Source organism: Microchirus variegatus, assembly GCF_963457635.1.
Source record: "Microchirus variegatus genome assembly, chromosome: 17".
Classification (NCBI taxonomy): Eukaryota; Metazoa; Chordata; class Actinopteri; order Pleuronectiformes; family Soleidae; genus Microchirus; species Microchirus variegatus.
In genome coordinates, this window is record NC_139818.1 from 25,195,402 (window position 1) to 25,223,273 (window position 27,872).

Sequence of the window (27,872 nt, forward strand, 5' to 3'; positions counted from 1 at the left end):
GAGGGGATTGCATAAGGAAGAAGAAGAAAGGATGGATTCAGGTCACGGTGACGGTGTGAGTGATTAGACACATTCAGGCAACTGGAGTTCGCTCGCTGTCTGGAGGAGAGAACGATGGAGGAAGATGAAGGAGAAACAGAGTGAGAGTGTCGACCTATTCCATTTGACTGCTGTGCTATTCCTGACCGGCCTGTGTGCTAACGCCGCTAAAATAAAACCCTACGGAGGAGTGGGCGAGAAAACCGTTCTCCTTTAAAAACACACTGAAAATAATCACAAAAATCAACAACAAAAGAAAACAAACACACGCAAACAAGAACTTTCAAAAGTGTTCACATGAGGGTGGTATTTTTAGAGAAAACTCATAATGACATTATAAAAAGCCGCTGTGCTAACGCTGCACCAATGTGGTGATTTAAATTATAGTTAGCTCAGATTTTAAAGTTTTTAAAGACACCAAATGAGTAAGACTGAGTTTTGAGGTTGTGTATAAAATGATGCACAAACCGGAGGGTTAGCAAGTTTCTAAAAATAATAACAATAATGAAGTTTTGCGGCTTTTTTGAAGAACTTATTCGGGGAGAAAAATCTGCTTATTTAATTTCTGTATCTAAAGCTGTATCTGGTTTGTTTGTTTGTCCTTAAAGCACAATCTTAAAAGAAGGAATCACTAAGAACCTTTAAAACTGTACTTAAGCTCACATTTTTACTTATTCAGAGAGTGGATTAGCTATAGCTAACGAGAGGGAAACAAACTAGCTTGACTAAATGTGAAGCTTAAACCTGAACAGCAGAGATATAAAAAAAAACTGAGATACATAACAGAAATATTTATTAATGTATTAATCTGTTGACCTGAAACCAAACTGCTATTTTTTTTACACTGAGCTAAGCTAAGCTAAGCTAAGTGTTTCTCTCTGCCTCTTTTATGGTAAGCTAGGCTAACCTGGTTCGAAACTGAAGAAAAACAACAACAAAGTACTTAAGGGAAAACTTTATATTTGTGGTTTATTGAAATGGACGTTTATTGAAAAGCGTTTTTAAGTGGTTTCTAAATAGGTTATTAATTACGTTGAAAACGCTTTATGAATCATTAACGAGATGTTATCGCACATGAGATAAAAAGACAGCAATAGTGATTTGTGGCTTTGCAAATAATGAGTCCACAAATATGTGAGATCTCAGAGATTAAGTTTCTGATGATATAATTTTACATATAAGAATTGAATCTATCTCATTATCTATAGATATATTATACGTATAATAATAATAATAATAATGATAATATTCAAGAGTAAAGTGAGTAAACTGTGAATGACAGAGAATTAATTATTTCTTTCTCCTCATTTTCCAACAGTCAGTGAAAGTTGCTGAGTCTGCTCTGTGTGTGTGTGTGTGTGTGTGTGTGTGTGTGTGTGTGTGTGTGTGTGTGTGTGTGTGTGTGTGTGTGTGTGTGTGTGTTGTCCTTTGATTACATAAGGAGACGAGGACACAGTGGACCGGAAAGTGTCCACAGGCTCAGTGGCTGCTTCACAGCGTGAGTGAAGGTTGTAAAAAAGAAAGTGTAAAGTCCATTTGAATGTGTCTCCTGTTAGTGTCTCCATTACATGGTCAATTATCTGAGCCTTTGGATCACAGCACTTTTGCTCCAGAGGACATTAAAATGCAGGCTCTGTCCGAGAGGACAGAAAAGACAGTCGAGAAAAAGACGGCAAAGAAAAAGATAGTAAGAAAATAAAGAGAGTAGAGACAGTAAAGAGAGTAGAGACAGTAAAGACAGTAGAGACAGTAAAGATAGTAGAGACAGTAAAGACAGTATAGACAGTAAAGACAGTAAAGACAGTAAAGAAAAAGACAGTGGAGACAGTAAAGAGTGGAGACGGTAAAGATAGTAGAGACAGTAAAGAAAAAGACAGTGGAGACAGTAAAGACAGTGAAAACAGTAGAGACAGGAATGACAGTAGAGACAGTAAAGAAAAAGAAAGACAGTGGGGACAGTAAAGACAGTGAAGACAGTAAAGACAGTGAAGACAGTAAAGACAGTGAAGACAGTAAAGACAGTGGGGACAGTAAAGACAGTGAAGACAGTAAAGACAGTAAAGACAGTGGGGACAGTAAAGACAGTGAAGACAGTAAAGACAGTGAAGACAGTAAAGAGAGTAAAGACAGTGGGGACAGTAAAGACAGTGAAGACAGTAAAGAAAAAGACAGTGAACTCTGACCTTTAAAAGCTTCATGAATGTGTGAGTGATGTTACAAAACACAGTTGTGTTAAAGTGTCCTCGTTGAGGGCAGAGTTTATGTGTGTTTTAGTGTGTGCTGCCCTCTAGTGGCGCTGAAGGACAAGTACATCGACTTTTTTTGTCACATTTTGGAGGACATAATAAAGCCAGGAGACAGACTGATGATAGAAAAAACACATATATGTGTCAGCTAAAAGAACAAAACATTTTTCCTTTCGCCCCAACCGGTCGAGGCAGATGATCGCACATCAGTCTGGACAGGACACGGTGTTCGTCAGACGAGGAGAGAGGAGGCGAGGAGAGAGGAGAGGAGGGAAGGAGAGAGGAGAGGAGGGAAGGAGAGAGGAGAGGAGGGAAGGAGAGAGGAGAGGAGGGAAGGAGAGAGGAGAGGAGGGAAGGTTGCTGCTGCAGCATCATAAAAATCCAGTTTTTCATGTGTTCACAGAAACCAGCAGCAAAACACATGGACTGGATCTCACTGACTGACTGGACTGGATTTGATTTACTTGTGTGAGTCGACAACAGACGGATGTCTTTCTCTTTCTTTTTTGTTGGTTCTCTCTCTTCTTCTTTCATCCCCTCTTTCCATCCTTTGTCTCTTTCCTTTTCCCATTCCTTCCTCTCTTTTTTCATTTCTGTCCTTCTTTCTTTTGATTCTTTCACTCTTTCTTTCTTTCTTTACTTATTTATTAGCAATGAAGTGTTAGTTGTTTAGTCAACCAGCAGGGGGCGGCATAGCCCGAGCAGAATGAAAGTAGAGTTTGTGAGAATTTAGAAGTGAGAAGTTTTGAGATTATTTGATTTAATATTTAAATTTTAGACCAAAAGATAGTATGACGTTATGATCCAGTTTGAAGAAGTTTTTTTCAAACATTATTTGATTTATTAATAATAATAATAATAATAATAATAATATTTTTTGATTTTGATTTAATATTTAAATTTTGGAACAAAAGATTTTTCTCAAAAAAAATTGAGAAAATTTGGACAACATAGTATAGTAGGATGTTTTGTTACCAAAATTTTATTTCCAATTTTTCTTTTCAAATTTTAGTATAGACATAGTATAGTATCTTGTTTTTTGTGACATTTTGGAAGACAAAGTATATAGTATGTCGTTTTTGGTAGGGTTAGGGTTAGGGTCACATGGTAGAGCACCCGACCTGCACCATGTGTTGAAACCAGTCTACAGGTGACCCTAGTTCAAATCCCGCACCAGGCAGTCTCTTCTGCATGTCATTCCCCATTTCCTGTCTCCCTTCACTATGCTGTTCATTAAAGGCAAAAAGCCTCATAATAAAAACAAACATCTTTCTTTTTGGACGGCATAGTATAGTATGTCGTTTTTGTCAAATTTTGGACCAAATTTTTTTTCCAAATAAATGCTCAAATCTTGTGCAAAATACTGTAGTATGCCATATTAGTCAAATTTTGGACGACATATGACGTTCTTGTCAAATTCTGGACCATAAAGCTTTTTCAAAAAAATTATCAATTTTGGGACGACATAGTATAGTATGTCGTTTTTGTCAAATTTTGGACCAAATGTTTTTTTTCAAAATAAATGGTCAAATCTTGTGCAAAATACTGTAGTATGCCATATTAGTCAAATTTTGGACGACATATGATGTTTTTGTCAAATTCTGGACCAAAAAACTTTTTCAAAAAAGTTATCAATTTTGGGACGACATAGTATAGTATGTCGTTTTTGTCTAATTTTGGACCAAAATTTTTTTTCCAAATAAATGCTCAAATCGTGTGCAAAATACTGTAGTATGCCATGTTAGTCAAATTTTGGACGACATGACGTTTTTCTCAAATTCTGGACCAAAAAACTTTTTCAAAAAAATGATCAATTTTGGGACGACATAGTATATATAGTATGTCGTTTTTGTCAAATTTTGGACCAAATTTTTTTTCCAAATAAATGCTCAAATCTTGTGCAAAATACTGTAGTATGCCATATTAGTCAAATTTTGGACGACATATGATGTTTTTGTCAAATTCTGGACCAAAAAACTTTTTCAAAAAAAGTTATCAATTTTGGGACGACATAGTATAGTATGTCGTTTTTGTCTAATTTTGGACCAAATTTTTTTTTCCAAATAAATGGTCAAATCTTGTGCAAAATACTGTAGTATGCCATGTTAGTCAAATTTTGGACGACATATGTCGTTTTTGTCAAATTTTGGACCAAATTTTTTTTTTCAAATAAATGCTCAAATCTTGTGCAAAATACTGTAGTATGCCATGTTAGTCAAATTTTGGACGACATATGACGTTTTTGTCAAATTCTGGACCAAAAAACTTTTTTTTTAAAATTGTCAATTTTGGGACGACATAGTATAGTATGTCGTTTTTGTCAAATTTTGGACCAAATTTTTTTTTTCAAATAAATGGTCAAATCTTGTGCAAAATACTGTAGTATGCCATATTAGTCAAATTTTGGACGACATATGACGTTCTTGTCAAATTCTGGACCATAAAGCTTTTTTCAAAAAAATGATCAATTTTGGGACGACATAGTATAGTATGTTGTTTTTGTCCAATTTTGGACTAAAATGTTTTTTCCAAAGAAATGGTCAAAGCTTGTGCAAAATACTGTAGTATGCCATTTTAGTCAAATTTTGGACGACATATGACGTTCTTGTCAAATTCTGGACCAAAAAACTTTTTTTTTTAAATTGTCAATTTTGGGACGACATAGTATAGTATGTCGTTTTTGTCAAATTTTGGACCAAATTTTTTTTTCCAAATAAATGGTCAAAGCTTGTGCAAAATACTGTAGTATGCCATATTAGTCAAATTTTGGAAGACATATGACGTTTTTGTCAAATTCTGGACCAAAAAACTTTTTCTAATTTTTTTTTCAATTTTGGGACGACATAGTATAGTATGTCGTTTTTGTCAAATTTTGGACCAAATTTCTTTTTTTCAAATAAATGGTCAAATCTTGTACAAAATACTGTAGTATGCCATATTAGTCAAATTTTGGACGACATATGACGTTCTTGTCAAATTCTGGACCAAAAAACTTTTTTTTTTAAATTGTCAATTTTGGGACGACATAGTATAGTATGTCGTTTTTGTCAAATTTTGGACCAAATTCTTTTTTTCCAAATAAATGGTCAAATCTTGTGCAAAATAATGTAGTATGCCATGTTAGTCAAATTTTGGACGACATGACGTTCTTGTCAAATTCTGGACCAAAAAACTTTTTCAAAAAAATGATCAATTTTGGGACGACATAGTATAGTATGTCGTTTTTGTCCAATTTTGGACCAAAATTTTTTTTCCAAATAAATGGTCAAAGCTTGTGCAAAATACTGTAGTATGCCATATTAGTCAAATTTTGGAAGACATATGACGTTCTTGTCAAATTCTGGACCAAAAAACTTTTTTTTTTTAAATGTCAATTTTGGGACGACATAGTATAGTATGTCGTTTTTGTCAAATTTTGGACCAAATCTTTTTTTTTCAAATAAATGGTCAAATCTTGTACAAAATACTGTAGTTTGCCATATTAGTCAAATTTTGGACGACATATGACGTTCTTGTCAAATTCTGGACCAAAAAACTTTTTTTTTTAAATTGTCAATTTTGGGACGACATAGTATAGTATTTCGTTTTTGTCAAATTTTGGACCAAATTTTTTTTTCCAAATAAATGGTCAAATCTTGTGCAAAATACTGTAGTATGCCATGTTAGTCAAATTTTGGACGACATATGACGTTCTTGTCAAATTCTGGACCAAAAAACTTTTTTTTTTAAATTGTCAATTTTGGGACGACATAGTATTGTATGTCGTTTTTGTCAAATTTTGGACCAAATTTTTTTTTTCAAATAAATGGTCAAATCTTGTGCAAAATACTGTAGTATGCCATATTAGTCAAATTTTGGACGACATATGACGTTCTTGTCAAATTCTGGACCAAAAAACTTTTTCAAAAAAATGATCAATTTTGGGACGACATAGTATAGTATGTCGTTTTTGTCCAATTTTGGACCAAATTTTTTTTTCCAAATAAATGGTCAAAGCTTGTGCAAAATACTGTAGTATGCCATATTAGTCAAATTTTGGAAGACATGACGTTCTTGTCAAATTCTGGACCAAAAAACTTTTTTTTTTAAATTGTCAATTTTGGGACGACATAGTATAGTATGTCGTTTTTGTCAAATTTTGGACCAACATTTTTTTTTTCAAATAAATGGTCAAATCTTGTGCAAAATACTGTAGTATGCCATATTAGTCAAATTTTGGACGACATATGACGTTCTTGTCAAATTCTGGACCAAAAAACTTTTTCAAAAAAATGATAAATTTTTGGACGACATAGTATAGTATGTCGTTTTTGTCCAATTTTGGACCAAATTTTTTTTCCAAATAAATGGTCAAATCTTGTGCAAAATACTGTAGTATGCCATGTTAGTCAAATTTTGGACGACATATGACGTTTTTGTCAAATTCTGGACCAAAAAACTTTTTCAAATTTTTTTTTCAATTTTGGGACGACATAGTATAGTATGTCGTTTTTGTCAAATTTTGGACCAAATCTTTTTTTCCAAATAAATGGTCAAAGCTTGTGCAAAATACTGTAGTATGCCATATTAGTCAAATTTTGGACGACATATGACGTTCTTGTCAAATTCTGGACCACAAAGCTTTTTCAAAAAAATTATCAATTTTGGGACGACATAGTATAGTATGTCGTTTTTGTCAAATTTTGGACCAAAAATTCTTTTTTTCAAATAAATGGTCAAATCTTGTGCAAAATACTGTAGTATGCCATGTTAGTCAAATTTTGGACGACATATGACGTTTTTGTCAAATTCTGGACCAAAAAACTTTTTCAAATTTTTTTTTCAATTTTGGGACGACATAGTATAGTATGTCGTTTTTGTCAAATTTTGGACCAAAAATTCTTTTTTCAAATAAATGGTCAAATCTTGTGCAAAATACTGTAGTATGCCATATTAGTCAAATTTTGGACGACATATGACGTTCTTGTCAAATTCTGGACCAAAAAACTTTTTCAAAAAAATGATCAATTTTGGGACGACATAGTATAGTCTGTCGTTTTTGTCCAATTTTGGACCAAATTTTTTTTTCCAGATAAATGCTCAAATCTTGTGCAAAATACTGTAGTATGCCATCTTAGTCAAATTTTGGACGACATATGACGTTCTTGTCAAATTCTGGAACAAAATTTTTTTTCAAAAAAATGTTCAATTTTGGGACAACTTAGTATAGTATGTCGTTTTTGTCCAATTTTGGCCCAAAATGTTTTTTCCAAAGAAATGGTCAAAGCTTGTGCAAAATACTGTAGTATGCCATATTAGTCAAATTTTGGAAGACATGACGTTCTTGTCAAATTCTGGACCAAAAAACTTTTTTTTTTAAATTGTCAATTTTGGGACGACATAGTATAGTATGTCGTTTTTGTCAAATTTTGGACCAATTTTTTTTTCTCCAAAAATGGTCACATTTTGGATATATAGTATAGTATGACGTACTACATAGTATTGTGACGTTTTTGTCAAGTTTTTGACCAAAAATAATTTTTCAAAAAAATTGTCAGAATCATAAAACGACATAGTATAGTATGTCGTTTTTGTCCAATTTTGGACCAAATTTTTTTTCTCCAAAAATGGTCACATTTTGGAGATATAGTATAGTATGACGTACTACATAGTATAGTGTGACGTTTTTGTCAAGTTTTGGACCAAAAAGACGTTTTCAAAAAAATTGTCAGAATCATAAAACGACATAGTATAGTATGTCGTTTTTGTCCAATTTTGGACCAAATTTTTTTTCTCCAAAAATGGTCACATTTTGGAGATATAGTATAGTATGACGTACTACATAGTATAGTGTGACGTTTTTGTCAAGTTTTGGACCAAAAAAAGTTTTTCAAAAAAATTGTCAGAATCAAAAACGACATAGTATAGTATGTCGTTTTTGTCCAATTTTGGACCAAATTTTTTTCTCCAAAAATGGTCACATTTTGGAGACATGGTATAGTATGACGTACTGCATAGTATAGTGTGACGTTTTTGTCAAGTTTTGGACCAAAAAAAGTTTTTTTTTAAAATTGTCAGAATCAAAAACGACATAGTATAGTATGTCGTCTTTGTCCAATTTTGGACCAAATTTTTTTTCTCCAAAAATGGTCACATTTTGGAGACATAGTATAGTATGACGTACTGCATAGTATAGTGTGACGTTTTTGTCAAGTTTTGGACCAAAAAAAGTTTTTTTTTAAAATTGTCAGAATCAAAAACGACATAGTATAGTATGTCGTCTTTGTCCAATTTTGGACCAAATTTTTTTCTCCAAAAATGGTCACATTTTGGAGACATGGTATAGTATGACGTACTGCATAGTATAGTGTGACGTTTTTGTCAAGTTTTGGACCAAAAAAAGTTTTTTTTTAAAATTGTCAGAATCAAAAACGACATAGTATAGTATGTCGTCTTTGTCCAATTTTGGATAAAGAATTGTCAGAATCAAAAACGACATAGTAAAGTATGTCGTTTTTGTCCAATTTTGGACCAAATTTTTTTTCTCCAAAAATGGTCACATTTTGGAGATATAGTATAGTATGACGTACTGCATAGTATAGTGTGACGTTTTTGTCAAGTTTTTGACCAAAAAAACGTATTTTTTAAAAATTGTCAGAATCAAAAACGACATAGTAAGGTATGTCGTTTTTGTCCAATTTTGGACAAAATTTTTTCTCTCCAAAAATGGTCACATTTTGGAGATATAGTATAGTATGACGTACTACATAGTATAGTGTGACGTTTTTGTCAAGTTTTTGACCAAAAAAACGTATTTTTTAAAATTGTCAGAATCAAAAACGACATAGTATAGTATGTCGTTTTTGTCCAATTTTGGACCAAATTTTTTTTCTCCAAAAATGGTCACATTTTGGAGACAAGGTATAGTATGACGTACTGCATAGCATAGTGTGACGTTTTTGTCAAGTTTTTGACCAAAAAAACGTATTTTTTAAAAATTGTCAGAATCAAAAACGACATAGTATAGTATGTCGTTTTTGTCCAATTTTGGACCAAATTTTTTTTCTCCAAAAATGGTCACATTTTGGAGATATCGTATAGTATGACGTACTACATAGTATAGTGTGACGTTTTTGTCAAGTTTTTGACCAAAAAAACGTTTTTTTTAAAATTGTCAGAATCAAAAACGACATAGTATAGTATGACGTTTTTGTCCAATTTTGGACCAAAGTTTTTTTTATCCAAAAATGGTCACATTTTGGAGACAAGGTATAGTATGACGTACTGCATAGTATAGTGTGACGTTTTTGTCAAGTTTTTGACCAAAAAAACGTATTTTTTAAAAATTGTCAGAATCAAAAACGACATAGTAAAGTATGTCGTTTTTGTCCAATTTTGGACCAAATTTTTTTCTCCAAAATTGGTCACATTTTGGAGATATAGTATAGTATGACGTACTACATAGTATAGTGTGACATTTTTGTCAATTTTGGACCAAAAAAACGTATTTTTTAAAAATTGTCAGAATCAAAAACGACATAGTAAAGTATGTCGTTTTTGTCCAATTTTGGACCAAATTTTTTCTCTCCAAAAATGGTCACATTTTGGAGATATAGTATAGTATGACGTACTACATAGTATAGTGTGACATTTTTGTCAATTTTGGACCAAAAAAACGTTTTTCAAAAAAATTGTCAGAATCATAAAACGACATAGTATAGTATGTCGTTTTTGTCCAATTTTGGACCAAATTTTTTTTCTCCAAAAATGGTCACATTTTGGAGATATAGTATAGTATGACGTACTACATAGTATAGTGTGACGTTTTGTCAAGTTTTAGACCAAAAAAACGTTTTTTTTAAAAATTGTCAGAATCAAAAACGACATAGTAAAGTATGTCGTTTTTGTCCAATTTTGGACCAAATTTTTTTTCTCCAAAAATGGTCACATTTTGGAGATATAGTATAGTATGACGTACTGCATAGTATAGTGTGACGTTTTTGTCAAGTTTTTGACCAAAAAAACGTATTTTTTAAAAATTGTCAGAATCAAAAACGACATAGTAAGGTATGTCGTTTTTGTCCAATTTTGGACAAAATTTTTTCTCTCCAAAAATGGTCACATTTTGGAGATATAGTATAGTATGACGTACTACATAGTATAGTGTGACGTTTTTGTCAAGTTTTTGACCAAAAAAACGTATTTTTTAAAATTGTCAGAATCAAAAACGACATAGTATAGTATGTCGTTTTTGTCCAATTTTGGACCAAATTTTTTTTCTCCAAAAATGGTCACATTTTGGAGACAAGGTATAGTATGACGTACTGCATAGTATAGTGTGACGTTTTTGTCAAGTTTTTGACCAAAAAAACGTATTTTTTAAAAATTGTCAGAATCAAAAACGACATAGTATAGTATGTCGTTTTTGTCCAATTTTGGACCAAATTTTTTTTCTCCAAAAATGGTCACATTTTGGAGATATAGTATAGTATGACGTACTACATAGTATAGTGTGACGTTTTTGTCAAGTTTTTGACCAAAAAAACGTTTTTTTAAAAATTGTCAGAATCAAAAACGACATAGTATAGTATGTCGTTTTTGTCCAATTTTGGACCAAATTTTTTTTATCCAAAAATGGTCACATTTTGGAGACAAGGTATAGTATGACGTACTGCATAGTATAGTGTGACGTTTTTGTCAAGTTTTTGACCAAAAAAACGTATTTTTTAAAAATTGTCAGAATCAAAAACGACATAGTAAAGTATGTCGTTTTTGTCCAATTTTGGACCAAATTTTTTCTCTCCAAAAATGGTCACATTTTGGAGATATAGTATAGTATGACGTACTACATAGTATAGTGTGACATTTTTGTCAATTTTGGACCAAAAAAACGTTTTTCAAAAAAATTGTCAGAATCATAAAACGACATAGTATAGTATGTCGTTTTTGTCCAATTTTGGACCAAATTTTTTTTCTCCAAAAATGGTCACATTTTGGAGATATAGTATAGTATGACGTACTACATAGTATAGTGTGACGTTTTGTCAAGTTTTAGACCAAAAAAACGTTTTTTTTAAAAATTGTCAGAATCAAAAACGACATAGTAAAGTATGTCGTTTTTGTCCAATTTTGGACCAAATTTTTTTTCTCCAAAAATGGTCACATTTTGGAGATATAGTATAGTATGACGTACTGCATAGTATAGTGTGACGTTTTTGTCAAGTTTTTGACCAAAAAAACGTATTTTTTAAAAATTGTCAGAATCAAAAACGACATAGTAAGGTATGTCGTTTTTGTCCAATTTTGGACAAAATTTTTTCTCTCCAAAAATGGTCACATTTTGGAGATATAGTATAGTATGACGTACTACATAGTATAGTGTGACGTTTTTGTCAAGTTTTTGACCAAAAAAACGTATTTTTTAAAATTGTCAGAATCAAAAACGACATAGTATAGTATGTCGTTTTTGTCCAATTTTGGACCAAATTTTTTTTCCTCCAAAAATGGTCACATTTTGGAGATATAGTATAGTATGACGTACTACATAGTATAGTGTGACGTTTTTGTCAAGTTTTTGACCAAAAAAACGTATTTTTTAAAATTGTCAGAATCAAAAACGACATAGTATAGTATGTCGTTTTTGTCCAATTTTGGACCAAATTTTTTTTCTCCAAAAATGGTCACATTTTGGAGACAAGGTATAGTATGACGTACTGCATAGTATAGTGTGACGTTTTTGTCAAGTTTTTTACCAAAAAAACGTATTTTTTAAAAATTGTCAGAATCAAAAACGACATAGTATAGTATGTCGTTTTTGTCCAATTTTGGACCAAATTTTTTTTCTCCAAAAATGGTCACATTTTGGAGATATAGTATAGTATGACGTACTACATAGTATAGTGTGACGTTTTTGTCAAGTTTTTGACCAAAAAAACGTTTTTTTTAAAATTGTCAGAATCAAAAACGACATAGTATAGTATGTCGTTTTTGTCCAATTTTGGACCAAATTTTTTTTATCCAAAAATGGTCACATTTTGGAGACAAGGTATAGTATGACGTACTGCATAGTATAGTGTGACGTTTTTGTCAAGTTTTTGACCAAAAAAACGTATTTTTTAAAAATTGTCAGAATCAAAAACGACATAGTAAAGTATGTCGTTTTTGTCCAATTTTGGACCAAATTTTTTTTCTCCAAAAATGGTCACATTTTGGAGATATAGTATAGTATGACGTACTACATAGTATAGTGTGACATTTTTGTCAATTTTGGACCAAAAAAACGTTTTTCAAAAAAATTGTCAGAATCATAAAACGACATAGTATAGTATGTCGTTTTTGTCCAATTTTGGACCAAATTTTTTTTCTCCAAAAATGGTCACATTTTGGAGATATAGTATAGTATGACGTACTACATAGTATAGTGTGACGTTTTGTCAAGTTTTAGACCAAAAAAACGTTTTTTTTAAAAATTGTCAGAATCAAAAACGACATAGTAAAGTATGTCGTTTTTGTCCAATTTTGGACCAAATTTTTTTTCTCCAAAAATGGTCACATTTTGGAGATATAGTATAGTATGACGTACTGCATAGTATAGTGTGACGTTTTTGTCAAGTTTTTGACCAAAAAAACGTATTTTTTAAAAATTGTCAGAATCAAAAACGACATAGTAAGGTATGTCATTTTTGTCCAATTTTGGACCAAATTTTTTCTCTCCAAAAATGGTCACATTTTGGAGATATAGTATAGTATGACGTACTACATAGTATAGTGTGACGTTTTTGTCAAGTTTTTGACCAAAAAAACGTATTTTTTAAAATTGTCAGAATCAAAAACGACATAGTATAGTATGTCGTTTTTGTCCAATTTTGGACCAAATTTTTTTTCTCCAAAAATGGTCACATTTTGGAGACAAGGTATAGTATGACGTACTGCATAGTATAGTGTGACGTTTTTGTCAAGTTTTTGACCAAAAAAACGTATTTTTTAAAAATTGTCAGAATCAAAAACGACATAGTATAGTATGTCGTTTTTGTCCAATTTTGGACCAAATTTTTTTTCTCCAAAAATGGTCACATTTTGGAGATATAGTATAGTATGACGTACTACATAGTATAGTGTGACGTTTTTGTCAAGTTTTTGACCAAAAAAACGTTTTTTTTAAAATTGTCAGAATCAAAAACGACATAGTATAGTATGTCGTTTTTGTCCAATTTTGGACCAAATTTTTTTTATCCAAAAATGGTCACATTTTGGAGACAAGGTATAGTATGACGTACTGCATAGTATAGTGTGACGTTTTTGTCAAGTTTTTGACCAAAAAAACGTATTTTTTAAAAATTGTCAGAATCAAAAACGACATAGTAAAGTATGTCGTTTTTGTCCAATTTTGGACCAAATTTTTTTTCTCCAAAAATGGTCACATTTTGGAGATATAGTATAGTATGACGTACTACATAGTATAGTGTGACGTTTTGTCAAGTTTTAGACCAAAAAAACGTTTTTTTTAAAAATTGTCAGAATCAAAAACGACATAGTAAAGTATGTCGTTTTTGTCCAATTTTGGACCAAATTTTTTTTCTCCAAAAATGGTCACATTTTGGAGATATAGTATAGTATGACGTACTGCATAGTATAGTGTGACGTTTTTGTCAAGTTTTTGACCAAAAAAACGTTTTCAAAAAAATTGTCAGAATCAAAAACGACATAGTATAGTATGTCGTTTTTGTCCAATTTTGGACCAAATTTGTTTTCTCCAAAAATGGTCACATTTTGGAGACAAGGTATAGTATGACGTACTGCATAGTATAGTGTGACGTTTTTGTCAAGTTTTTGACCAAAAAAAGTTTTTTTTAAAATTGTCAGAATCAAAAACGACATAGTATAGTATGTCGTTTTTGTCCAATTTTGGACCAAATTTTTTTTCTCCAAAAATGGTCACATTTTGGAGATATAGTATAGTATGACGTACTACATAGTATAGTGTGACGTTTTTGTCAAGTTTTTGACCAAAAAAACGTTTTTTTTAAAATTGTCAGAATCAAAAACGACATAGTATAGTATGTCGTTTTTGTCCAATTTTGGACCAAATTTTTTTTCTCCAAAAATGGTCACATTTTGGAGACAAGGTATAGTATGACGTACTGCATAGTATAGTGTGACGTTTTTGTCAAGTTTTTGACCAAAAAAACGTATTTTTTAAAAATTGTCAGAATCAAAAACGACATAGTAAAGTATGTCGTTTTTGTCCAATTTTGGACCAAATTTTTTTTCTCCAAAAATGGTCACATTTTGGAGATATAGTATAGTATGACGTACTACATAGTATAGTGTGACGTTTTTGTCAAGTTTTTGACCAAAAAAACGTATTTTTTAAAATTGTCAGAATCAAAAACGACATAGTATAGTATGTCGTTTTTGTCCAATTTTGGACCAAATTTTTTTTCTCCAAAAATGGTCACATTTTGGAGACAAGGTATAGTATGACGTACTGCATAGTATAGTGTGACGTTTTTGTCAAGTTTTGGACCAAAAAAACGTTTTCAAAAAAATTGTCAGAATCAAAAACGACATAGTATAGTATGTCGTTTTTGTCCAATTTTGGACCAAATTTGTTTTCTCCAAAAATGGTCACATTTTGGAGATATAGTATAGTATGACGTACTACATAGTATAGTGTGACGTTTTTGTCAAGTTTTTGACCAAAAAAACTTTTTTTTAAAAATTGTCAGAATCAAAAACGACATAGTATAGTATGTCGTTTTTGTCCAATTTTGGACCAAATTTTTTCTCTCCAAAAATGGTCACATTTTGGAGATATAGTATAGTATGACGTACTACATAGTATAGTGTGACGTTTTTGTCAAGTTTTGGACCAAAAAAAACGTTTTTTTTTAAAATTGTCAGAATCAAAAACGACATAGTATAGTATGTCGTTTTTGTCCAATTTTGGACCAAATTTTTTTTCTCCAAAAATGGTCACATTTTGGAGATATAGTATAGTATGACGTACTACATAGTATAGTGTGACGTTTTTGTCAAGTTTTGGACCAAAAAAACGTTTTTTTTTAAAATTGTCAGAATCAAAAACGACATAGTATAGTATGTCGTTTTTGTCCAATTTTGGACCAAATTTTTTTTCTCCAAAAATGGTCACATTTTGGAGACATAGTATAGTATGACGTACTGCATAGTATAGTGTGACGTTTTTGTCAAGTTTTGGACCAAAAAAATGTTTTTTTTTAAAATTGTCAGAATCAAAAACGACATAGTATAGTATGTCGTTTTTGTCCAATTTTGGACCAAATTTTTTTTCTCCAAAAATGGTCACATTTTGGAGATATAGTGTGGTATGACGTACTACATAGTATAGTGTGACGTTTTTGTCAAGTTTTGGACCAAAAAAACGTTTTTTTTAAAAATTGTCAGAATCAAAAACGACATAGTATAGTAAGTTGTTTTTGTCCAATTTTGGACCAAATCTTTTTTTCTCCAAAAATGGTCACATTTTGGAGATATAGTATAGTATGACGTACTACATAGTATAGTGTGACGTTTTTGTCAAGTTTTGGACCAAAAAAACTTTTTTTTTTAAAATTGTCAGAATCAAAAACGACATAGTATAGTATGTCGTTTTTGTCCAATTTTGGACCAAATTTTTTTTCTCCAAAAATGGTCACATTTTGGAGATATAGTATAGTATGACGTACTACATAGTATAGTGTGACGTTTTTGTCAAGTTTTTGACCAAAAAAACGTATTTTTTAAAATTGTCAGAATCAAAAACGACATAGTATAGTATGTCGTTTTTGTCCAATTTTGGACCAAATTTTTTTTCTCCAAAAATGGTCACATTTTGGAGACAAGGTATAGTATGACGTACTGCATAGTATAGTGTGACGTTTTTGTCAAGTTTTGGACCAAAAAAACGTTTTCAAAAAAATTGTCAGAATCAAAAACGACATAGTATAGTATGTCGTTTTTGTCCAATTTTGGACCAAATTTGTTTTCTCCAAAAATGGTCACATTTTGGAGATATAGTATAGTATGACGTACTACATAGTATAGTGTGACGTTTTTGTCAAGTTTTTGACCAAAAAAACTTTTTTTTAAAAATTGTCAGAATCAAAAACGACATAGTATAGTATGTCGTTTTTGTCCAATTTTGGACCAAATTTTTTCTCTCCAAAAATGGTCACATTTTGGAGATATAGTATAGTATGACGTACTACATAGTATAGTGTGACGTTTTTGTCAAGTTTTGGACCAAAAAAACGTTTTTTTTTTAAATTGTCAGAATCAAAAACGACATAGTATAGTATGTCGTTTTTGTCCAATTTTGGACCAAATTTTTTTTCTCCAAAAATGGTCACATTTTGGAGATATAGTATAGTATGACGTACTACATAGTATAGTGTGACGTTTTTGTCAAGTTTTGGACCAAAAAAACGTTTTTTTTTAAAATTGTCAGAATCAAAAACGACATAGTATAGTATGTCGTTTTTGTCCAATTTTGGACCAAATTTTTTTTCTCCAAAAATGGTCACATTTTGGAGACATAGTATAGTATGACGTACTGCATAGTATAGTGTGACGTTTTTGTCAAGTTTTGGACCAAAAAAATGTTTTTTTTTAAAATTGTCAGAATCAAAAACGACATAGTATAGTATGTCGTTTTTGTCCAATTTTGGACCAAATTTTTTTTCTCCAAAAATGGTCACATTTTGGAGATATAGTGTGGTATGACGTACTACATAGTATAGTGTGACGTTTTTGTCAAGTTTTGGACCAAAAAAACGTTTTTTTTAAAAATTGTCAGAATCAAAAACGACATAGTATAGTAAGTTGTTTTTGTCCAATTTTGGACCAAATCTTTTTTTCTCCAAAAATGGTCACATTTTGGAGATATAGTATAGTATGACGTACAACATAGTATAGTGTGACGTTTTTGTCAAGTTTTGGACCAAAAAAACTTTTTTTTTTAAAATTGTCAGAATCAAAAACGACATAGTATAGTATGTCGTTTTTGTCCAATTTTGGACCAAATCTTTTTTTCTCCAAAAATGGTCACATTTTGGAGACAAGGTATAGTATGACGTACTGCATAGTATAGTCTGACGTTTTTGTCAAGTTTTTGACCAAAAAAACGTTTTTTTTTAAAATTGTCAGAATCAAAAACGACATAGTATAGTATGTCGTCTTTGTCCAATTTTGGACCAAATTTTTTTTCTCCAAAAATGGTCACATTTTGGAGACATAGTATAGTATGACGTACTGCATAGTATAGTGTGACGTTTTTGTCAAGTTTTGGACCAAAAAAACGTTTTCAAAAAATTGTCAGAATCAAAAACGACATAGTATAGTATGTCGTTTTTGTCCAATTTTGGACCAAATTTTTTTTCTCCAAAAATGGACACATTTTGGATATATAGTATAGTATGACGTACTACATAGTATAGTGTGACGTTTTTGTCAATTTTGGACCAAAAAAACGTTTTTCAGAAAAATTGTCAGAATCATAAAACGACATAGTATAGTATGTCGTTTTTGTCCAATTTTGGACCAAATTTTTTTTCTCCAAAAATGGTCACATTTTGGAGATATAGTATAGTATGACGTACTACATAGTATAGTGTGACGTTTTTGTCAAGTTTTTGACCAAAAAAACTTTTTTTTTTTTAAATTGTCAGAATCAAAAACGACATAGTATAGTATGTCGTTTTTGTCCAATTTTGGACCAAATTTCTTTTCTCCAAAAATGGTCACATTTTGGAGACAAGGTATAGTATGAGGTACTGCATAGTATAGTTTGACGTTTTTGTCAAGTTTTTGACCAAAAAAACGTATTTTTTAAAATTGTCAGAATCAAAAACGACATAGTATAGTATGTCGTTTTTGTCCAATTTTGGACCAAATTTTTTTTCTCCAAAAATGGTCACATTTTGGAGACATAGTATAGTATGACGTACTGCATAGTATAGTGTGACGTTTTTGTCAAGTTTTGGACCAAAAAAACGTTTTCAAAAAAATTGTCAGAATCAAAAACGACATAGTATAGTATGTCGTTTTTGTCCAATTTTGGACCAAATTTTTTTTCTCCAAAAATGGTCACATTTTGGATATATAGTATAGTATGACGTACTACATAGTATAGTGTGACGGTTTTGTCAATTTTGGACCAAAAAAACGTTTTTCAAAAAAATTGTCAGAATCATAAAACGACATAGTATAGTATGTCGTTTTTGTCCAATTTTGGACCAAATTTTTTTTCTCAAAAGTGGTCACATTTTGGAGATATAGTATAGTATGACGTACTACATAGTATAGTGTGACGTTTTTGTCAAGTTTTGGACCAAAAAAACGTTTTTTTTAAAAATTGTCAGAATCAAAAACGACATAGTATAGTATGTCGTCTTTGTCCAATTTTGGACCAAATTTTTTTTCTCCAAAAATGGTCACATTTTGGAGACATAGTATAGTATGACGTACTGCATAGTATAGTGTGACGTTTTTGTCAAGTTTTGGACCAAAAAAACGTTTTCAAAAAAATTGTCAGAATCAAAAACGACATAGTATAGTATGTCGTTTTTGTCCAATTTTGGACCAAATTTTTTTTCTCCAAAAATGGTCACATTTTGGATATATAGTATAGTATGACGTACTACATAGTATAGTGTGACGTTTTTGTCAATTTTGGACCAAAAAAACGTTTTTCAAAAAAATTGTCAGAATCATAAAACGACATAGTATAGTATGTCGTTTTTGTCCAATTTTGGACCAAATTTTTTTTCTCCAAAAATGGTCACATTTTGGAGACAAGGTATAGTATGACGTACTGCATAGTATAGTGTGACGTTTTTGTCAAGTTTTGGACCAAAAAAACGTTTTCAAAAAAATTGTCAGAATCAAAAACGACATAGTATAGTATGTCGTTTTTGTCCAATTTTGGACCAAAGTTTTTTTTCTAGAAAAATGGTCACATTTTGGAGACAAGGTATAGTATGACGTACTGCATAGTATAGTGTGACGTTTTTGTCAAGTTTTGGACCAAAAAAACGTTTTTTTTTAAAAATTGTCAGAATCTAAAACGACATAGTATATAGTATGTCGTCTTTGTCCAATTTTGGACCAAATTTTTTTTCTCCAAAAATGGTCACATTTTGGAGACATAGTATAGTATGACGTACTGCATAGTATAGTGTGACGTTTTTGTCAAGTTTTGGACCAAAAAAACGTTTTCAAAAAAATTGTCAGAATCAAAAACGACAAAGTATAGGATGTCGTTTTTGTCCAATTTTGGACCAAATTTTTTTTCTCCAAAAATGGTCACATTTTGGATATATAGTATAGTATGACGTACTACATAGTATAGTGTGACGTTTTTGTCAATTTTGGACCAAAAAAACGTTTTTCAAAAAAATTGTCAGAATCATAAAACGACATAGTATAGTATGTCGTTTTGTCCAATTTTGGACCAAATTTTTTTTCTCCAAAAATGGTCACATTTTGGAGACATAGTATAGTATGACGTACTACATAGTATAGTGTGACGTTTTTGTCAAGTTTTGGACCAAAAAAACTTTTTTTTTAAAATTGTCAGAATCAAAAACGACATAGTATAGTATGTCGTTTTTGTCCAATTTTGGACCAAATTTTTTTTCTCCGAAAATGGTCACATTTTGGAGACAAGGTATAGTATGACGTACTGCATAGTATAGTGTGATGTTTTTGTCAAGTTTTTGACCAAAAAAACGTATTTTTTAAAATTGTCAGAATCAAAAACGACATAGTATAGTATGTCGTTTTTGTCCAATTTTGGACCTATTTTTTTTTCTCCAAAAATGGTCACATTTTGGATATATAGTATAGTATGACGTACTACATAGTATAGTGTGACATTTTTGTCAATTTTGGACCAAAAAAACGTTTTTCAAAAAAATTGTCAGAATCATAAAACGACATAGTATAGTATGTCGTTTTTGTCCAATTTTGGACCAAATTTTTTTTCTCCAAAAATGGTCACATTTTGGAGATATAGTATAGTATGACGTACTACATAGTATAGTGTGACGTTTTTGTCAAGTTTTAGACCAAAAAAACGTTTTTTTTAAAAATTGTCAGAATCAAAAACGACATAGTTAAGTATGTCGTTTTTGTCCAATTTTGGACCAAATTTTTTTTCTCCAAAAATGGTCACATTTTGGAGATATAGTATAGTATGACGTACTGCATAGTATAGTGTGACGTTTTTGTCAAGTTTTTGACCAAAAAAACGTATTTTTTAAAAATTGTCAGAATCAAAAACGACATAGTAAGGTATGTCGTTTTTGTCCAATTTTGGACCAAATTTTTTCTCTCCAAAAATGGTCACATTTTGGAGATATAGTATAGTATGACGTACTACATAGTATAGTGTGACGTTTTTGTCAAGTTTTTGACCAAAAAAACGTATTTTTTAAAATTGTCAGAATCAAAAACGACATAGTATAGTATGTCGTTTTTGTCCAATTTTGGACCAAATTTTTTTTCTCCAAAAATGGTCACATTTTGGAGACAAGGTATAGTATGACGTACTGCATAGTATAGTGTGACGTTTTTGTCAAGTTTTTGACCAAAAAAACGTATTTTTTAAAAATTGTCAGAATCAAAAACGACATAGTATAGTATGTCGTTTTTGTCCAATTTTGGACCAAATTTTTTTTCTCCAAAAATGGTCACATTTTGGAGACAAGGTATAGTATGACGTACTGCATGGTATAGTGTGTCGTTTTTGTCAAGTTTTGGACCAAAAAAACGTTTTTCAAAAAAATTGTCAGAATCAAAAACGACATAGTATAGTATGTCGTTTTTGTCCAATTTTGGACCAAATTTTTTTTCTCCAAAAATGGTAACATTTTGGAGACAAGTTATAGTTTGACGTACTGCATAGTATAGTGTGACGTTTTTGTCAAGTTTTTGACCAAAAAAACTTTTTTTTAAAAAATTGTCAGAATCAAAAACGACATAGTATAGTATGTCGTCTTTGTCCAATTTTGGACCAAATTTATTTTCTCCAAAAATGGTCACATTTTGGAGACATAGTATAGTATGACGTACTGCATAGTATAGTGTGACGTTTTTGTCAAGTTTTGGACCAAAAAAACGTTTTCAAAAAAATTGTCAGAATCAAAAACGACATAGTATAGTATGTCGTTTTTGTCCAATTTTGGACCAAATTTTTTTTCTCCAAAAATGGTCACATTTTGGATATATAGTATAGTATGACGTACTACATAGTATAGTGTGACGTTTTTGTCAAGTTTTGGATCAAAAAACGTTTTTCAAAAAAATTGTCAGAATCAAAAACGACATAGTATAGTATGTCATTTTTGTTCAATTTTGGACCAAAGTTTTTTTTCTCCAAAAATGGTCACATTTTGGAGATATAGTATAGTATGTCGTTTTTGTCCAATTTTGGACCAAAATGTTTTTACCAAATAAATGGTCAAAGCTTGTGCAAAATACTGTAGTATGCCATATTAGTCAAATTTTGGAAGACATATGACGTACTTGTCAAATTCTGGACCAAAAAACTTTTTTTTTTAAATTGTCAATTTTGGGACGACATAGTATAGTATGTCGTTTTTGTCAAATTTTGGACCAAAATCTTTTTTCCAAATAAATGCTCAAATCTTGTGCAAAATACTGTAGTATGCCATATTAGTCAACTTTTGGACGACATATGACGTTCTTGTCAAATTCTGGACCATAAAGCTTTTTCAAAAAAATTATATATTTTGGGACGACATAGTATAGTATGTCGTTTTTGTCTAATTTTGGACCAAAATTTTTTTGCCAAATAAATGCTCAAATCTTGTGCAAAATACTGTAGTATGCCATGTTAGTCAAATTTTGGACGACATATGACGTTTTTGTCAAATTCTGGACCAAAAAATTTTCAATATTGGGACGACATAGTATAGTATGTCGTTTTTGTCAAATTTTGGACCAAATTGTTTTTTTCCAAATAAATGGTCAAATCTTGTGCAAAATACTGTAGTATGCCATATTAGTCAAATTTTGGACGACATATGACGTTCTTGTCAAATTCTGGACCATAAAGCTTTTTCAAAAAAATTATCAATTTTGGGACGACATAGTTTAGTATGTCGTTTTTGTCTAATTTTGGACCAAAAATTTTTTTCCAAATAAATGCTTAAATCGTGTGCAAAATACTGTAGTATGCCATATTAGTCAAATTTTGGACGACATATGACATTCTTGTCAAATTCTGGACCATAAAGCTTTTTCAAAAAAATGATACATTTTGGGACGACATAGTATAGTATGTCGATTTTGTCCAATTTTGGACCAAATTTTTTTTTTAAAATAAATGGTCAAATCTTGTGCAAAATACTGTAGTATGCCATATTAGTCAAATTTTGGACGACATATGACGTTCTTGTCAAATTCTGGACCAAAAAACTTTTTTTTAAAAATTGTCAATTTTGGGACAGCATAGTATAGTATGTAGTTTTTGTCAAATTTTGGACCAAATTTTTTTTCCAAATAAATGGTCAAATCTTGTGCAAAGTACTGTAGTATGCCATATTAGTCAAATTTTGGACGACATATGACGTTCTTGTCAAATTCTGGACCATAAAGCTTTTTCAAAAAAATTATCAATTTTGGGACGACATAGTATAGTATGTCGTTTTTGTCCAATTTTGGACCAAAATTTTTTTTCCAAATAAATGCTCAAATCTTGTGCAAAATACTGTTGTATGCCATGTTAGTCAAATTTTGGACGACATATGACGTTTTTGTCAAATTCTGGACCAAAAAACTTTTTCAAAAAAATGATCAATTTTGGGATGACATAGTATAGTATGTCGTTTTTGTCAAATTTCGGACCAAAATTTTTTTTCCAAATAAATGGTCAAAGCTTGTGCAAAATAATGTAGTATGCCATGTTAGTCAAATTTTGGAAGACATATGACGTTCTTGTCAAATTCTGGACCAAAAAACTTTTTTTTTTAAATTGTCAATTTTGGGACGACATAGTATAGTATGTCGTTTTTGTCAAATTTTGGACCAAATATTTTTTTTCCAAATAAATGGTCAAATCTTGTGCAAAATACTGTAGTATGCCATATTAGTCAAATTTTGGACGACATATGACATTCTTGTCAAATTCTGGACCATAAAGCTTTTTCAAAAAAATTATCAATTTTGGGACGACATAGTATAGTATGTCGTTTTTGTCTAATTTTGGACCAAAAAAATTTTTTCCAGATAAATGCTCAAATCGTGTGCAAAATACTGTAGTATGCCATGTTGGTCAAATTTTGGACGACATATGACGTTTTTGTCAAATTCTGGACCAAAAAACTTTTTCAAAAAAATGATCAATTTTGGGACGACATAGAATAGCATGTCGTTTTTGTCCAATTTTGGACCAAAAAATTTTTTCCAAATAAATGCTCAAATCTTGTGCAAAATACTGTAGTATGCCATGTTAGTCAAATTTTGGACGACATGACGTTTTTGTCAAATTCTGGACCAAAAAACTTTTTCAAAAAAATGATCAATTTTGGGACGACATAGTATAGTATGTCGTTTTTGTCCAATTTTGCACCAAAAATTTTTTTCCAAATAAATGCTCAAATCTTGTGCAAAATACTGTAGTATGCCATGTAAGTCAAATTTTGGACGACATATGACGTTCTTGTCAAATTCTGGACCAAAAAACTTTTTTTTTTAAATTGTCAATTTTGGGACGACATAGTATAGTATGCCGTTTTTGTCAAATTTTGGACCATTTTTTTTTTTTCCAAATGAATGGTCAAATCTTGTCAAATTCTGGACCATAAAGCTTTTTCAAAAAAATTATCAATTTTGGGACGACATAGTATAGTATGTCGTTTTTGTCTAATTTTGGACCCAAACTGTTTTTTTCCAAATAAATGCTCAAATGGTGTGCAAAATACTGTAGTATGCAATGTTAGTCAAATTTTGGACAACATATGACGTTTTTGTCAAATTCTGGACCAAAAAGCTTTTTCAAAAAAATGATCAAATTTGGGACGACATAGTATATAGTATGTCGTTTTTGTCAAATTTTGGACCAAATATTTTTTTTCCAAATAAATGGTCAAATCTTGTGCAAAATACTGTAGTATGCCATATTAGTCAACTTTTGGACGACATATGACGTTCTTGTCAAATTCTGGACCATAAAGCTTTTTCAAAAAAATTATATATTTTGGGACGACATAGTATAGTATGTCGTTTTTGTCTAATTTTGGACCAAAATTTTTTTGCCAAATAAATGCTCAAATCTTGTGCAAAATACTGTAGTATGCCATGTTAGTCAAATTTTGGACGACATATGACGTTTTTGTCAAATTCTGGACCAAAAAAATTTTTCAAAAAAATTTTCAATATTGGGACGACATAGTATAGTATGTCGTTTTTGTCAAATTTTGGACCAAATTGTTTTTTTCCAAATAAATGGTCAAATCTTGTGCAAAATACTGTAGTATGCCATATTAGTCAAATTTTGGACGACATATGACGTTCTTGTCAAATTCTGGACCATAAAGCTTTTTCATAAAAATTATCAATTTTGGGACGACATAGTTTAGTATGTCGTTTTTGTCTAATTTTGGACCAAAAAAATTTTTCCAAATAAATGCTTAAATCGTGTGCAAAATACTGTAGTATGCCATATTAGTCAAATTTTGGACGACATATGACATTCTTGTCAAATTCTGGACCATAAAGCTTTTTCAAAAAAATGATACATTTTGGGACGACATAGTATAGTATGTCGATTTTGTCCAATTTTGGACCAAATTTTTTTTTTTAAATAAATGGTCAAATCTTGTGCAAAATACTGTAGTATGCCATATTAGTCAAATTTTGGACGACATATGACGTTCTTGTCAAATTCTGGACCAAAAAACTTTTTTTTAAAAATTGTCAATTTTGGGACAGCATAGTATAGTATGTAGTTTTTGTCAAATTTTGGACCAAATTTTTTTTCCAAATAAATGGTCAAATCTTGTGCAAAGTACTGTAGTATGCCATATTAGTCAAATTTTGGACGACATATGACGTTCTTGTCAAATTCTGGACCATAAAGCTTTTTCAAAAAAATTATCAATTTTGGGACGACATAGTATAGTATGTCGTTTTTGTCCAATTTTGGACCAAAAAATTTTTTCCAAATAAATGCTCAAATCTTGTGCAAAATACTGTAGTATGCCATGTTAGTCAAATTTTGGACGACATATGACGTTTTTGTCAAATTCTGGACCAAAAAACTTTTTCAAAAAAATGATCAATTTTGGGACGACATAGTATAGTATGTCGTTTTTGTCCAATTTTGCACCAAAAAATTTTCTCCAAATAAATGCTCAAATCTTGTGCAAAATACTGTAGTATGCCATGTAAGTCAAATTTTGGACGACATATGACGTTCTTGTCAAATTCTGGACCAAAAAACTTTTTTTTTTAAATTGTCAATTTTGGGACGACATAGTATAGTATGTCGTTTTTGTCAAATTTTGGACCATTCTTTTTTTTTTCCAAATGAATGGTCAAATCTTGTCAAATTCTGGACCATAAAGCTTTTTCAAAAAAATTATCAATTTTGGGACGACATAGTATAGTATGTCGTTTTTGTCTAATTTTGGACCCAAACTGTTTTTTTCCAAATAAATGCTCAAATGGTGTGCAAAATACTGTAGTATGCAATGTTAGTCAAATTTTGGACAACATATGACGTTTTTGTCAAATTCTGGACCAAAAAACTTTTTCAAAAAAATGATCAAATTTGGGACGACATAGTATATAGTATGTCGTTTTTGTCAAATTTTGGACCAAAATTTTTTTTTCCAAATAAATGGTCAAATCTTGTGCAAAATACTGTAGTATGCCATGTTAGTCAAATTTTGGACGACATAGTATAGCACGACATTTTTCTCCAATTTCGGACCAATTTTGCTTCCCAAAAAAATTGTCCAACTTTGGACGAGACAGTACAGTATGACCTTTTTGTCAAATTTTTGACCAACATTTTTTTTCATAAAAATTTCTAAAATTTTGGACAATGCAGTATAGTATGACGTTTTGGTCAAATTTTGGACAAAAGTTTTTTTTTTTTACTTCTTTACTTTTTTTTAAGTTAGTCTAAACTTTGACAGATAAGTCTCAGGTGAAGCTTCTGTTGTTGCTGCTGCAGAAATAAAACATCAGGTCAATGTAAGCAGCCTCAATGAACACCGGAGGGCGCTGTCGTTCACACATCCACACAATCACTTGCTGTGGTCATCAGTGGTTTATTGTGTTAAATACACGTTTATTGAAGATAAATATCTATTATTTTTGATTCATTTATAGAATGATACTTTATACAACTTATTAAAGGGAATCGGTTTTGACTATAAGGGATTTTTATATTTATAAATGTCCAAAAAAATTCAGAATCCTTTTAGGAAATTTAGTTTGAAGTGAAATATCAGTGAAAATATGAGTTAATATATTAGAGTAAAACAGTATTTTAGAACATTTAAGGGTGATTTTCATTCATTTAAATAAATAAGTAGTCACAAAACAAAAATTTGACATGATTGTTAACCAAATTTTTAAGGATTTTTTATTTTTTAAATCATTAACATTTAGTAAAGTGGTTTTAAACATATTTGCAGTGACAATAAAGTCTATTCTATTCTGTTAAAGTGGATCATAAGAGATATTTACAACCACAAATATCAACATTTTAGACCCAAAACTTAGTTTAGAATTGAAGTGAGTAAATTTAAGGTGGATTTTCATTCGTTTAAAGGAATATTCAGTCATTCTTTTGATCATTCACACTCAGTAAAGTTGTTCTGAACATGTTTTCCTGTGATATTTTTCATTAAATATGGATCTATTTTCTGTACGATTCTCTTGCCAGAGTGTTTTCAGACAGCAACAGGCTCCGTGGCTGCAGTGCCTTGCTCAAGGTCACTGCTGACAGAGTGTTTTCTGGGAAGTGACGGCGTTTCCTCCAGTCCCTGCAGAGCAGCGCGGCGATGATCTACGGCCCAGGGATTCCTGTTGATCTGCAGTCAATCCGCAGTGTGACCGTGGCTACTGTACGGTTTGTAACGCTGATATGACCATAACAGATGCAGGTCATGAATCAAAGGTCTGAAACCACCCGCGCTGCCTGCTGATGTCTTCTACAGGTGCTGCCGAAGCGTCCCAGCGTCTCCTCTGGACACACAGAGTGGAGGCAAAAACGCAGAGAACTTCTGAAGTTTCGCCGACTCTGTTCCTCTGAAGCTGCGGCTCCACATCAGAGGCGCTCACGTCGGGGGCCGGGACCTCAGCGACTGTTCCTGCCTTGGCTGAACTGAGCTCCATGAACACAGTGACCCCGAATCAACAGAGAGGAGGAGAGAGAGAGGGGGGGGGGGGGTAACTCAAAGCTTTTACTCCTGTACTCTTAAATGTGTTAAATTAGAAAAAACTCACACCTGTTTTGAATATGCCGAATTTTATTTGACAGTAAAGTTTGTCTTTGTAGACTCCAGACGACACGCTGCAGGGTTTGAAAGTCGAAAATAAACAGCAAAGAAA

The 27,872-nt window shown here is 31.3% G+C and overlaps 1 long non-coding RNA gene across 1 annotated transcript; it reads left to right on the plus strand.

The window, feature by feature from the left end:
* LOC310939182 lies at positions 1-27,820 on the plus strand. The gene is made up of 5 exons (XR_014593040.1): positions 1-140; positions 1,358-1,537; positions 2,689-2,753; positions 27,205-27,385; positions 27,479-27,820. It is a non-coding gene; the product is annotated as an uncharacterized lncRNA (long non-coding RNA).
* The last annotated feature ends 52 nt before the right edge of the window (positions 27,821-27,872 follow it).